The sequence below is a fragment of the Vidua macroura genome, chromosome 25 (genome assembly GCF_024509145.1).
Source record: "Vidua macroura isolate BioBank_ID:100142 chromosome 25, ASM2450914v1, whole genome shotgun sequence".
In the NCBI taxonomy this organism is placed as follows: Eukaryota; Metazoa; Chordata; class Aves; order Passeriformes; family Viduidae; genus Vidua; species Vidua macroura.
The window spans coordinates 6,190,776-6,202,016 of record NC_071595.1 but is presented as its reverse complement, the minus strand read 5'-3'; the positions used below and the strand labels follow the sequence as shown (position 1 = coordinate 6,202,016).

The 11,241-nt window shown below is 53.7% G+C and overlaps 1 long non-coding RNA gene across 1 annotated transcript; it reads left to right on the top strand.

The window, feature by feature from the left end:
* The first annotated feature begins 6,906 nt into the window (after window positions 1-6,906).
* Window positions 6,907-10,383, top strand: LOC128818918 (uncharacterized). Its single transcript, XR_008440593.1, has 3 exons — window positions 6,907-6,954; window positions 9,390-9,461; window positions 10,156-10,383. It is a non-coding gene; the product is annotated as an uncharacterized LOC128818918 (long non-coding RNA).
* Window positions 10,384-11,241: the final 858 nt, after the last annotated feature.

Sequence of the window (11,241 nt, the reverse complement as noted above, 5' to 3'; positions counted from 1 at the left end):
TGTGTGAGAGGTTCCCAAGGTGTCTCTGAGTGGGACAAAATCCACTTTTACATCGAGTGTGTGTGTGAGGGGCTCCCGAGGTGTCCCCGTGCCCGCAGGGCGCTGGCTCAGGGCTCACAGCGCTGACTTCTGCTGGAGCTGCTCTGAAGGGCCCAGCTTGAAGGAGGTTCAGGGTGTGCAGACACCTCTTCCACAATGTTCTCATCTCCTGGCGCTCCCAGATCACCCAAATTCCCCAATCAGCTGTGCCTAGGAGCAGCCTGGCTCCTAATGGGATCCGTGTGGCTTTGGGGTGCTCATTTCTATTTTTTGGGGTGCTCCTGTGTGATTTTGGGGTGCATATTCCAATTTTGGATGCTCCTGTGTGATTTTACAGTGCTGATTTATATATTTTGGATGCTCCTCTGTGATTTTGGGGTGCTGATTTCTATTTTTTGGGCTGCTCCTGTGTGGTTTTGGGGTGCTGATTTCTATTTTTTGGGCTGCTCCTGTGTGGTTTTGGGGTGCTGATTTCTATTTTTTGGGGGCTCCTGTGTGATCTTGGGGTGCTGATTTCTATTTTTGGGGTGCTCCTGTGTGTCTTTAGGGTGCTCATTTCTATTTTTGGATGCTCCTGTGTGGTTTTGGGGTGCTCATTTCTATTTTTTGGGGTGCTCCTCTGTGGTTTTGGGGTGCTGATTTCTATTTTGGCTGCTCCTGTGTGATTTTGGGGTGCTGATTTCTATTTTTTGGGTGCTCATGTGTGTTTTTAGGGTGCTGATTTCTATTTTTTGGGTGCTCCTGTGTGATTTTGGGGTGCTGATTTCTATTTTTTGGGTGCTCCGCTGTGGTTTTGGGGTGCTGATTTCTATTTTTGGGGGCTCCTGTGTGATCTTGGGGTGCTGACTTCTATTTTTTGGGTGCTCCTGTGTGGTTTTGGGGTGCTGATTTCTATTTTTGGGCTGCTCCTGTGTGGTTTTAGGGTGCTGATTTCTATTTTGGATACTCCTGTGTGATTTTGGGGTGCTCATTTCTATTTTTGGGGTGCTCCTGTGTGTTTTTAGGGTGCTGATTTCTATTTTTGGGATGCTCCTCTGTGGTTTTGGGGTGCTGATTTCTATTTTGGATGCTCCTGTATGGCTTTGGGGTGCTGATTTCTATTTTTTGGGGGCTCCTGTGTGTCTTTAGGGTGCTCATTTCTATTTTTGGATGTTCCTGTGTGATCTTGGGGTCCTGATTTCTATTTTTTGGGGTGCTCCTCTGTGGTTTTGGGGTGCTGATTTCTATTTTTTGGGTGCTCATGTGTGTTTTTAGGGTGTTGATTTCTATTTTTGGGATGCTTCTCTGTGGTTTTGGGGTGCTGATTTCTATTTTTTGGCTGCTCCTGTGTGGTTTTGGGGTGCTGATTTATAGTCTGGGCTCCCGCTCACGTTGAGTTTTGGGTTCATTTGGCAGCAGGGTGAATATCAGCCTTTAGAACAGCAAGAAATGGGAGCTGTTTTGCTCCTCTGGTGGTGTCTTGCTTCTCTTCACCTCGTTGCCTCCAAGCTGAGCGGGGTTTGGAGCATCCCTGATCCCTCCCTTCCCACCTGGAGATCCCAGCAGCCCTTCCCAGCTCTGTCCCGAGGCTTTTCCCCAGAGCTGCTCCAGCCAGGTGGAAAATCCTCCCCAGGCAGCTCCCCCAGCACTGCAGGCGTGTTTCAGGCATTCCTTACAGATTCCTGCCTTCCCAGGGATGCTCAGGAAGGGCCTGAGAGGCTGATGAGAGGATTTAGGGGATCAGGGGGGATTCCAGGGTTTTTTTTTTTCCCTTGACATGGAGCTGAGTCTCCCAATGAAAGTTCATTAAGGCAGCGCTCCACGTCAGGAATTAATGCATGGAGTGAGTCAGGAAAGAGAATTTCAATTAAATGATTAGAAATAATCAAATGATTGGCTTTAACTGAGCTGCAGCTGGCCTCGTGGTGCTGAAGGGTGTGAGCCATATTCTCCTTTTTCCAGCTGGGACACACTGGGAAGAGCAGGAATGGCACGGCCACGCTGCCCTCGGGTTGTGTTTGCTGTCTGTGCCAAGGCAGAGGAAATTCCCGCTGGAAAAGGGAATTCCAGAGGGGTTTGTGCCCTGCTGGGCATCACTGGGCACTTCAGGGACCCAGGGCCAGGAGCTGCTGCTGCTGTGCCCAGGGAAACTGAGCTGGGGAAGTCCTGCTGGAGAGAGAATGGAGAAAAATCAGCTTTTCCAGAAGGAATCTGCTGAGGAAAGGGGCTGTTGGAAATCCGGGCTTCAGGGGGGGCAGAGCAAGGTGAAATCAGCTTCACCCCCAGGCAAGGGACCTGTTCCTGCCCTGCCACCGCCGTCCTCGGGGGACTGCCCCAGCTCAGTGTCCTTGCTCCACCCTGGGAGTTTGTTTTTGTGATTCTCAGGCTGATTTCTCCTTCCCACAACCTGCCTCATTAGCAAAACACAACTCCCCAGAAATTTCTTTTCAATCTGGCGTTTCCACCCGTCAATTATCTGCAGGTTTTTATTCCCTCACACTTTTTTTTTTTCTCTTTTTCTTTTTTTTTTTTTTTTTTTTCCTTTTTCTTTTTTTGGACTTTAAATGAAACATGCAGCTTTTTCTTCTTTAACTTCTCCAAAGGGATCAGTGTTTCCAGAATCCAGAATCCCCACACTGCTGATAGCTGAACACAGGCTTTGACCAAACCTTTCAGCAGGAAACCCTGACCCTAAATGGGCAGAGGAAGAGTTTTGGGGTTACATTCCCATGCAGAGGAGGTTCACTGGAGACATTTGGCCAAAAACCCACGAGGAGGGATGAAGGAGATGATTGTGCTCTTTGATTCTCTGGTCCAGGGTTCCAGAGCAGCCTGGGGTGAGCCCAGCACCCCAAAAGTTGCTCTGAGCAGTTTCAGGTGACAGCATTGCTGCTTTCCTGGGATTCTGCCCTGCTCTTATTTCTGCAGTTGGATCTGTAGTTGCTCCTTCCCTTTTTTTTTCCTATTTTTTCCCCTTTTTTCCTATTCTGTGCAGATTTCGATGGGGCATTGACAGAGCTGGAGCAATGTGAGGGCTGATCTCTGCAGCATCACCAAGCTGGGATTTTTTTATATCACTCCAAGCCAAAGCCAGACTTTTCAGGCATTCCCACAGCTCAACCCCCTGCCCTGGCACGGTGCCTGGTGCTGCTTGTGCCACATCCCAGAGCCTGGCACCCCAAACCCTCTGATGGACACCTCTGTCCCCAGCTCTGATCTCGTGCCTGGGCCATCTGCTGCCTCTGGGGGCCTGGGCAGGGCTCTGTGTCTCAGTCTGAACAGACAGGTGTCTGCTGAGGAAGGCAGGAGCCTCCCTTGAAATGGGAAATGCAAACCCCCTCCCTCCAAATTGTTATGATTTTAAAATTAAGGGGCTCTGAGGCAAAGATATGGGAGCAGGAGTAACAGTTCTTTGCTAGGGAAATGAAAACTCCAAATGCAAGAGCACAAAGAAAGCAGTGCAGAGTCAGAGCAGGCCCTGGCAGGCTGTGGGGCAGGGTGCTGGCAGCAGTCCCATTCCATGGGGGCTCAGCCCTCCTGCAGTGCCAGCTGTGCTTCTGCTGGAGCAGGATCCTGCACAAGGCTGGAGTTTTCCTCTGGAGCTCCAGGGGTGCTTATGGAGCTCTTGTCCTTTGGGAATGCAGTGGATAAGGCTGCTGTGGTGTTGGAGAGCTCAGATTGTATCCAGGTAGGAATGCTTGGCTGCTCCCCCTGGGCGCAGCCTCTGCCCATGGGATGCTGGAATTTTCTCAGCCATGCAGGGACACTCAGTGGCCATGGACAGAAGAGATCTCCTGGAGGGAGGATTGGCTGTGGGAGAGAGAAAGAAAACTGCCCAGAGAACAGCAGAGAGCTGCCCCAGCTCTGACAGATGGGACAGAACACACCCCCAGCTGAACCTGGGCCACGCTGCCCACCAGCAGCGCGGGCTCAGCCCTGGCTGGCACAGAGGGGTTCCGATGATTTCTGGCCCTTCCTTGCCACCATCTGTTTGGGATGGAGCTGGGTTCAAAGGAGCAACCAGGCGAGAGAAAATCCCCCCTGAGCCGAGCTCAGGGACATCTCAGGACTTCTCTGCTGCCTCCAGGTGCCACCAGGCGGGCCGGGGATGTCGCCGGGGCTGGGAGCGGGCTCGTGTTGCCCGTGACAACCCGGGGTGGAGGCTGCTTGCCAGGCACACACAGACACACGTGCACGGGTTGCCATAACAACCAGCCTGGAGTTTTTATGGATCCTGGGCTCTGTTTGCCAGCATCCAAAGCACCTCCGTGGGGCTGCAATCCAGGAGGGAAAGGGCTGCCCCGGAGCTTTCCCCACCTCCAAAAAAAAAAAAAAAAAAAAAAAAAGGTTTAAATCAGGAATGATGAGCAAAAATTGTGGATTAATGATGGAAAAAGTGGGAAAAAAAGAGTCAAAAAGGGTTCAGTGCTGTGCTGGTGTTTTAAAAAAAGAGGCTTAAATCAAGAATGATGGGCAAAAATTGTGGATTAATGATGGAAAAAGTGGGAAAAGAGAGTCAGGAAGAGTTTGGTGCTGTGCTGGTGTTGTAAAGGGTCCTGGGCTCTGTTTTTCATCATCACACCTCCCAAAAAAAAAAAACAGAACAAAGCCTTAAATCAGGAATTATGGGCAAAAAGTGTGGATTAATGATGGGAAAAGAGAGTCCCGTAGGCTCAGTGCTCTGTTGGAAGCACAGGGAAAGGCTGGGCTGGAAGTGCTGGCTTTGGTGGCCCCAGCCCAGCGCCGCTGCCAGCAGAGCCACCGGTGCCAGCGGCGGCTGCAGGTGACAAATCAGGGGTGGAGATTCAGCCTCTGACCCCGGCTAAAGCTGAGAGGTGTCCCAGGAACGGGACAGGGCTGGGACAGGGCTGGGACAGCAAGTGCCACCCCCAGCCTGGGCTGAGCCCCAGCGTGGGCAGCAGGGAAAAGGGGATTCTGCTCCTCTGCCCTGCTCAGGTGATTCCTCACCTGCAGAGCTGCCCCAGCCCTGGGAATTCCAACAGCAGCAGCACCTGGAGCTGCTGGAGAGAGCCCAGAGGAATCCACAGAGCTGCTCCAGGGCTGGAGCCAGGCTGGGAGAGCTGGGGGTGCTGCCCTGGAGAGGAGAAGGCTCCAGGGAGAGCTCAGAGCCCCTGCAGGGCCTGAAGGGGCTCCAGGAGAGCTGCAGAGGGACTGGGGACAAGGCCTGCAGGGACAGGAGCCAGGGAATGGCTCCCAGTGCCAGAGGGCAGGGCTGGATGGGATCTTGGGAATTGGGAATTGTTCCCTGGCAGGGTGGGCAGGGGCTGGGCTGGAATTGCCAGAGCAGCTGGGGCTGCCCCTGGATCCCTGGCAGTGCCCAAGGCCAGGCTGGACACTGGGGCTGGGAGCACCTGGCACAGTGGGAGGTGTCCCTGCCATGGCAGGGGTGGCACCGGATGGGATTTAAGGTCCCTTCCCACCCAACCCATTTGTGGTTCAGCTGTACCAAAATTCCATGATCACCAGCCTGAATCCTACTCCCACCATAAATGACATTTACTCCGTGCATTAGGGATTGTCTGTAGCACCAGAAACCAGTGGGCCGAACCCTTGCTCCTCCCGGGATCCAGAGCCCTTCTGCAGGGATCCAGCCCGGGATCCAGAGCCCTTCCGCAGGGATCCAGCCTGGGATCCAGAGCCCTTCCCGCAGCGATCCATCCTGCACAATGAGCCCCTCCTGCAGGGATCCAGCCCGGGATCCAGAGCACTTCCCACAGGGATGGATCCCGGGATGCAGAGCCCTTCTGCAGGGATTGATCCCGGGATCCAGAGCCCTTCCTGCCGGGATCCAGAGCCCTTCCCGCCGGGATCCAGCCCGGGATCCAGAGCCCTTCCCGCCGGTATCCAGCCCGGCTCCAGGAGCTCTGCTCTCCCTCCCTGGGGCTGCTCCGGGACCGGGAGAGGCTGCGGAGCTCACGGGGAGCTCTGGAGCTCCGCAGAGCCGGGCTATTTCTGGAGCTGGAATGTGTGCGCGTCCCGCCTGGCTCCCTCCAAATGTTTTCCAAGGAGTGCAGGAGGTAAAATAGAGCAGCGCTGTGCCCGAGCCAGCTTTTCCATGCCTCCCTTCCCCGGGCCTGCACGTGCGGCCCCGGGCACGCAGAGCGATGTGCTGGCCACCAGCAGGGAGGGGCAGGCACAGCGGCTGTGTGCAGGCAGCACCTGCGTGGATTTGGGGCAGAAAAACTCGGATTTGGGGCAGAAAAGCTCGGACTTGGGGCAGAAAAGCTCGGACTTGGGGCAGAAAAACTCGGATTTGGGGCAGAAAAGCTCGGATTTGGGGCAGAAAAGCTCGGATTTGGGACAGAAAAATTCGGATTTGGGGCAGAAAAGCTTGGATTTGGGACAGAAAAACTCGGATTTGGGGCAGAAAAGCTCGGATTTGGGGCAGAAAAACTCAGATTTGGGGCAGAAAAGCTCGGATTTCGGCAGGGCTGGCAGCCCTGAGGAGCAGGGCAGTCCCACTGGGGGAAAGGAGGGGCCGCGAGAAGGAAGGACTGGGAAGAGGGAAGCAGCGGAGCGAGGCATCACCGCAGCTGCTGCAGCTCTGCTTCCAGCTCCCCTGCGGGAGGAGGGGCAGGAAAACCAATTTGGATGGAGCTTGGAGCTCCGGGGACTGCTCCAGAGCCCCCTGTGCTGTCACCTCCCAGGTGTGCCAGACGAGTGATGCCATGGTTGACTTTCACAACCAAAAGGCAAATATCCTGTATCTATGTTAAGTTTTATAGATCTGTAGTTGTGTTTTACCCCCCTTGCGTTGCTCTCAGGGCTGCCCTGGGTTTGGGACATTTGGGAGGGTGGGCTCGTTACCATGGCAACAGCTGCCCCCGATCAGGATGTCAGGCAGTGATCTCCAGCCCTGGGCAGCCAAGGAGGAGTCGATGGACAGAACCTTGGGAGGGGCCAAAGGGTTAAAAGGTGAAACCTCCGCTGTGTGGGTGAGCACATGGTGGGGAAATCCTCTGCTCCTGGTGCTGTGATATTTTCTCTATTCAGTTTCTGTTGTGTTTTTGATAAGGTTTTAATAAACCTTTTAAATTTTTGGAAGTGAGGATCATTTCTTACACAAGGACACAGCTCTGCCTCCCCCTGCCACGGCCGGGCCCTGCTGCCACAGGGGTGTGCAAACATCTGCCAGCTCTGGCTGATCCAGAGAATTCCCACTCCAGTTACTCCTGCACGATCCCAGCCCGTGTTTCTGCTGCTTTCCTTCCTTCTGGCCCTTTTCTTCCCTCCGAGGGGCAGCAAGGGGACACTGGGTGACCCCACCTAAAGGGTCTCAGCCAGGGGCAATGAAATTGTGAATTTGGAGCTTTTAGGAGTGAAAGTGGCCCCATGGGCTGGGAAAATGCTTTGGTAGCATTTCCTTGGGCTTTCTCCCTTGTTAAACGAAGCCTGCATTTTGTTTTAACACAGCTCCAAATTTAACATTGGAATGTTTTTTTTCCTTAGTGCAGCATTGCTGGGTGGGGTGGTTTAAATTCACCTGTGCCTTCAGTTTATGTCCCAGCGATTTCAGGCATTCTCAGTGCTCATATTCAGCATTTGTTAGTGCAGAGGAGCTTTTGCAGTGACATTGTGTGGAGTTTTCTGTATTTCCTAGGAGCTCTGTGAGTGCCCAAATGCTTTCAGGAGAAGCCACAGATAAAGCTACAGCTTTGAAATTATCTGATTTAATCGCTGGCAGCAGAAGGGATGCTGGGGGAGATGTTGGGAAGAGTTCCTGCCTAAAAGTGTTGGTTCCATTAAATCCTCACAGTCTGACCTGTCTGGAGTTATTTCCTGCCATGTAATGAGAAATATTAATTGCAAGAGGCAACAGGAGGAACCCTGGGTGGGTGTGGGTGTGGATGAAGTCCTGCGGTGCCTCCTCCTGCTCCTCCTGCATTCCCAGTCCCAGTCAGCCACTGAGGATGCTCCAGGCCACCACAGGGATGCCACCTCTGTCACCCCTGCAGTGTCCCCACACCTGGGGCCACCGTCCCCGGGGCTGGAGACACCTTCATGGACGGAGCCCTGTGGCAGCCTCCTCAGCCTGCCCTTTTTCCCTGCAGCCAGGACGTGTTCTGCCTCATCCTGGCACTGTTCAAACCCAGGCTGGACAAGGCTTGGAGCCCCTGGGACAGTGCGAGGTGTCCCTGCCGTGGCAGGGTGGCACTGGATGGGCTTGTAGGTCCCTTCCAGCCCAACCCATTCTGGGATTCCAGCTTTCTGGGATTCTGGGATTCTGTGAACTTCGTTAAGCCAGCCCCAGCCTTTTGAACATTATTTTCCTGGGTACCTTTCCCATAACCTTTCCCATTTACTTCCCATTTACTTTTCTATTAAAGTTTAGCCCCACTGAGGTTGGGAGTGGATGAACCATCCTTGACAGTGCAGAGCCCAGGGCAGAGATCAGCTTTATTTCCTTGCTCTGAATTACTCAGATTGGGGCTGAATTTGCACTCCCAGCACTGAATTATTCAAAATGGGGCTGAATTTGCACTCCCAGCCCTGAATTACTCAGATTGGGGCCGAATTTGCACTCCCAGCCCTGAATTATTCAAAATGGGGCTGAATTCGCACTCCCAGCCCTGAATTACTCAGGTTGGGGCTGAATTTGCACTCCCAGCTCTGAATTACTCAGATTGGGGCTGAATTTGCACTCCCAGCCCTGAATTACTCAGATTGGGGCTGAATTTGCACTCCCAGCTCTGAACTACTCAGATTGGGGCTGAATTTGCACTCCCAGCCCTGAATTACTCAGATTGGGGTGGAATTTGCACTCCCAGCCCTGAATTACTCAGATTGGGGCTGAATTTGCACTCCCAGCCCTGAATTACTCAGATTGGGGTGGAATTTGCACTCCCAGCCCTGAATTACTCAGATTGGGGCTGAATTTGCACTCCCAGCTCTGAATTACTCAGATTGGGGCTGAATTTGCACTCCCAGCTCTGAATTACTCAGGATGGGCTTCAATTTGCACTCAGGGTCTGATTTTAGGAGAAGCAGAAACCCCATCAGCAGCCAGGCTCTTGTGCCTGGTCTTTGTGTCTCTGGAAATGGATCATTCCACGTGCAAAGAAAACTCTGCAGTTCTGCTCCTCTAAAATTATTTGCTTGCTAAAGAGAAGAGGAGAGCACAGGGAAAAAATGCCTAAAAAAGATAAAGCCAAAATGGTGACAGAAGGGTTGAGATAAGGAGGGAAAGGGCGAGCAGGGAAAATCCCTGAAGCGTGGATGGGAGCAAGGAATAAAATCCCTGCTTTGGGAGCAAGGAATAAACTCCCTGATTTTTGGAGAGGCTGTGAGTGTCTCTGTGGTACAATTCCAAGCTGCCTCATCTCAAGAATGTCTCTTCTTTCCCACCCCAGGCACCCTTTTCCTATGAACACCTGAGTCTCCTCCACCTCTCAGAGGATGCACCTGTAGCAGCTTTCCCACAGGTAAGAGCTCAGCCATGGCCCCAGTGCCTGATCCGGGGGTTTTGGGGGTGTGGGGATCACAGACCCCGTGCCCCCAGGGCTTTGGGGTGTAGGGATCACAGACCCCGTGCTCTCAGGGCTTTGGGGTCAAGCCCAGGCCTGGTTTTGTGATGGGTTCTTTGCTTTCTGTGGGGTTCAGGACTTTGGGGTGTGGGGATCACAGACCCCATGCTCTCAGGGCTTTGGGGTGTGGGGATCACAGACCCCATGCTCTCAGGGCTTTGGGGTGTGGGGATCACAGACCCTGTGCCCCCAGGGCTTTGGGGTGTGGGGATCACAGACCCTGTGCCCCCAGGGCTTTGGGGTGTGGGGATCACAGACCCCGTGCTCTCAGGGCTTTGGGGTGTGGGGATCACAGACCCCATGCTCTCAGGGCTTTGGGGTGTGGGGATCACAGACCCCATGCCCTCAGGGCTTTGGGGTGTGGGGATCACAGACCCCGTGCTCTCAGGGTTTTGGGGTCAAGCCCAGGCCTGGTTTTGTGATGGATTCTTTGCTTTCTGTGGGGTTCCTGCAGGTTTTGTGCCCCTCTGAGGTGACACAGCCCCAGGGGGTTGCAGTTCCTAGCGCAGGCATTGGTGACTGAGCATTAAAAGATGTTTGGAGGGGTAAGGTCTGGTCCAGATTTGGTTTTTCTCTTTGTTTCTGCTGACAGAGGGCTCATCCAGTGATCCCATCCAGGTGTTCACAGCGATTTTCTGGTCCCAGCAGCCGTGGTTTGCAGGGTGAGGGTGGAGCTGGCAGCTCCTGCTGCCGTGATTTCCCTCCTGGAAAATCCAGCAGCTGAAAATGTCAAATATTGAGAAACAGAAGCTGCTGCTGGGTCTCTCCCCTCGAACATGACCAGCAGTTCCCAAATCCCACCTCCCCTGCAGCTCTGCCTTTTCCCCTGGCAAAAAAAATCTCATAAAATCTCTTCATTTGCTGGAGAAGTTTTGCCTTCCTAGGGGATGCTGCCTGCCCAGCTTTGGGGGAAGTTTGTGGGAATAAAGTGCTGTTCATGGAGCTCTTGGAAAGCCAGGTGCTGCTGGGCACGGACGTGATCTGCCCCAGGACATTTTAGGGACTCAACTCCAGGTCTGGCGCTGGTATTGGGTGGATTTTAAGGACTGGGAATCACTTGGCTGATGTGAGGCAGGTGAGCAAGGGGCCTAGAGTGGAAAATGGGATTGTTTGGAGCTTTATCCACAGGGAAAGCTGCAGCCAGGCTGTGGGGGATTTTCCCAGGTAAAATGTGGTGGCACAGGATGGAAAACTCCGGGGATGGGCCAGGCTGGGGGAGCTGCTGCTGCTGCCCCTGCAGAAGGCACAGCTGTTTTAGGCAGGATTCTGGGTGGTCGGGGCAGTCCTGGGGAGCCTCTGGCTGAGCTCTAATTGGAGGGGACAGGTTGTGCACCCCGGGAGCGGCAGTGCCAGCTCAGAGCTGCCTTCGTTGATAAATAAATAAAGCTGATTATCCCCGACCTTTCCCTTCCCGAGTGTTCCTTGCAGTGTCCCTTCAGCCGAGCCCGGCTCCTGCCCTCCACTCCCAGCGGCAGCGGGACAATAAACCCAATAAATTCATCTGCTGTGTCGTCTGGCCACCCCGCACCCCCCTCGCCGTCCTTTTTGGCAATCTGTCATTCCGAATTTTGGTGCGGGGCCAGGAGCTGAGTAAAAAAACTCCTCGGGCAGCTGGAGAGCGACACAAATGGGGTTTAAATGGGGCTTAAATGGGGTTTAAGCGGGGTTTAAACGGGGT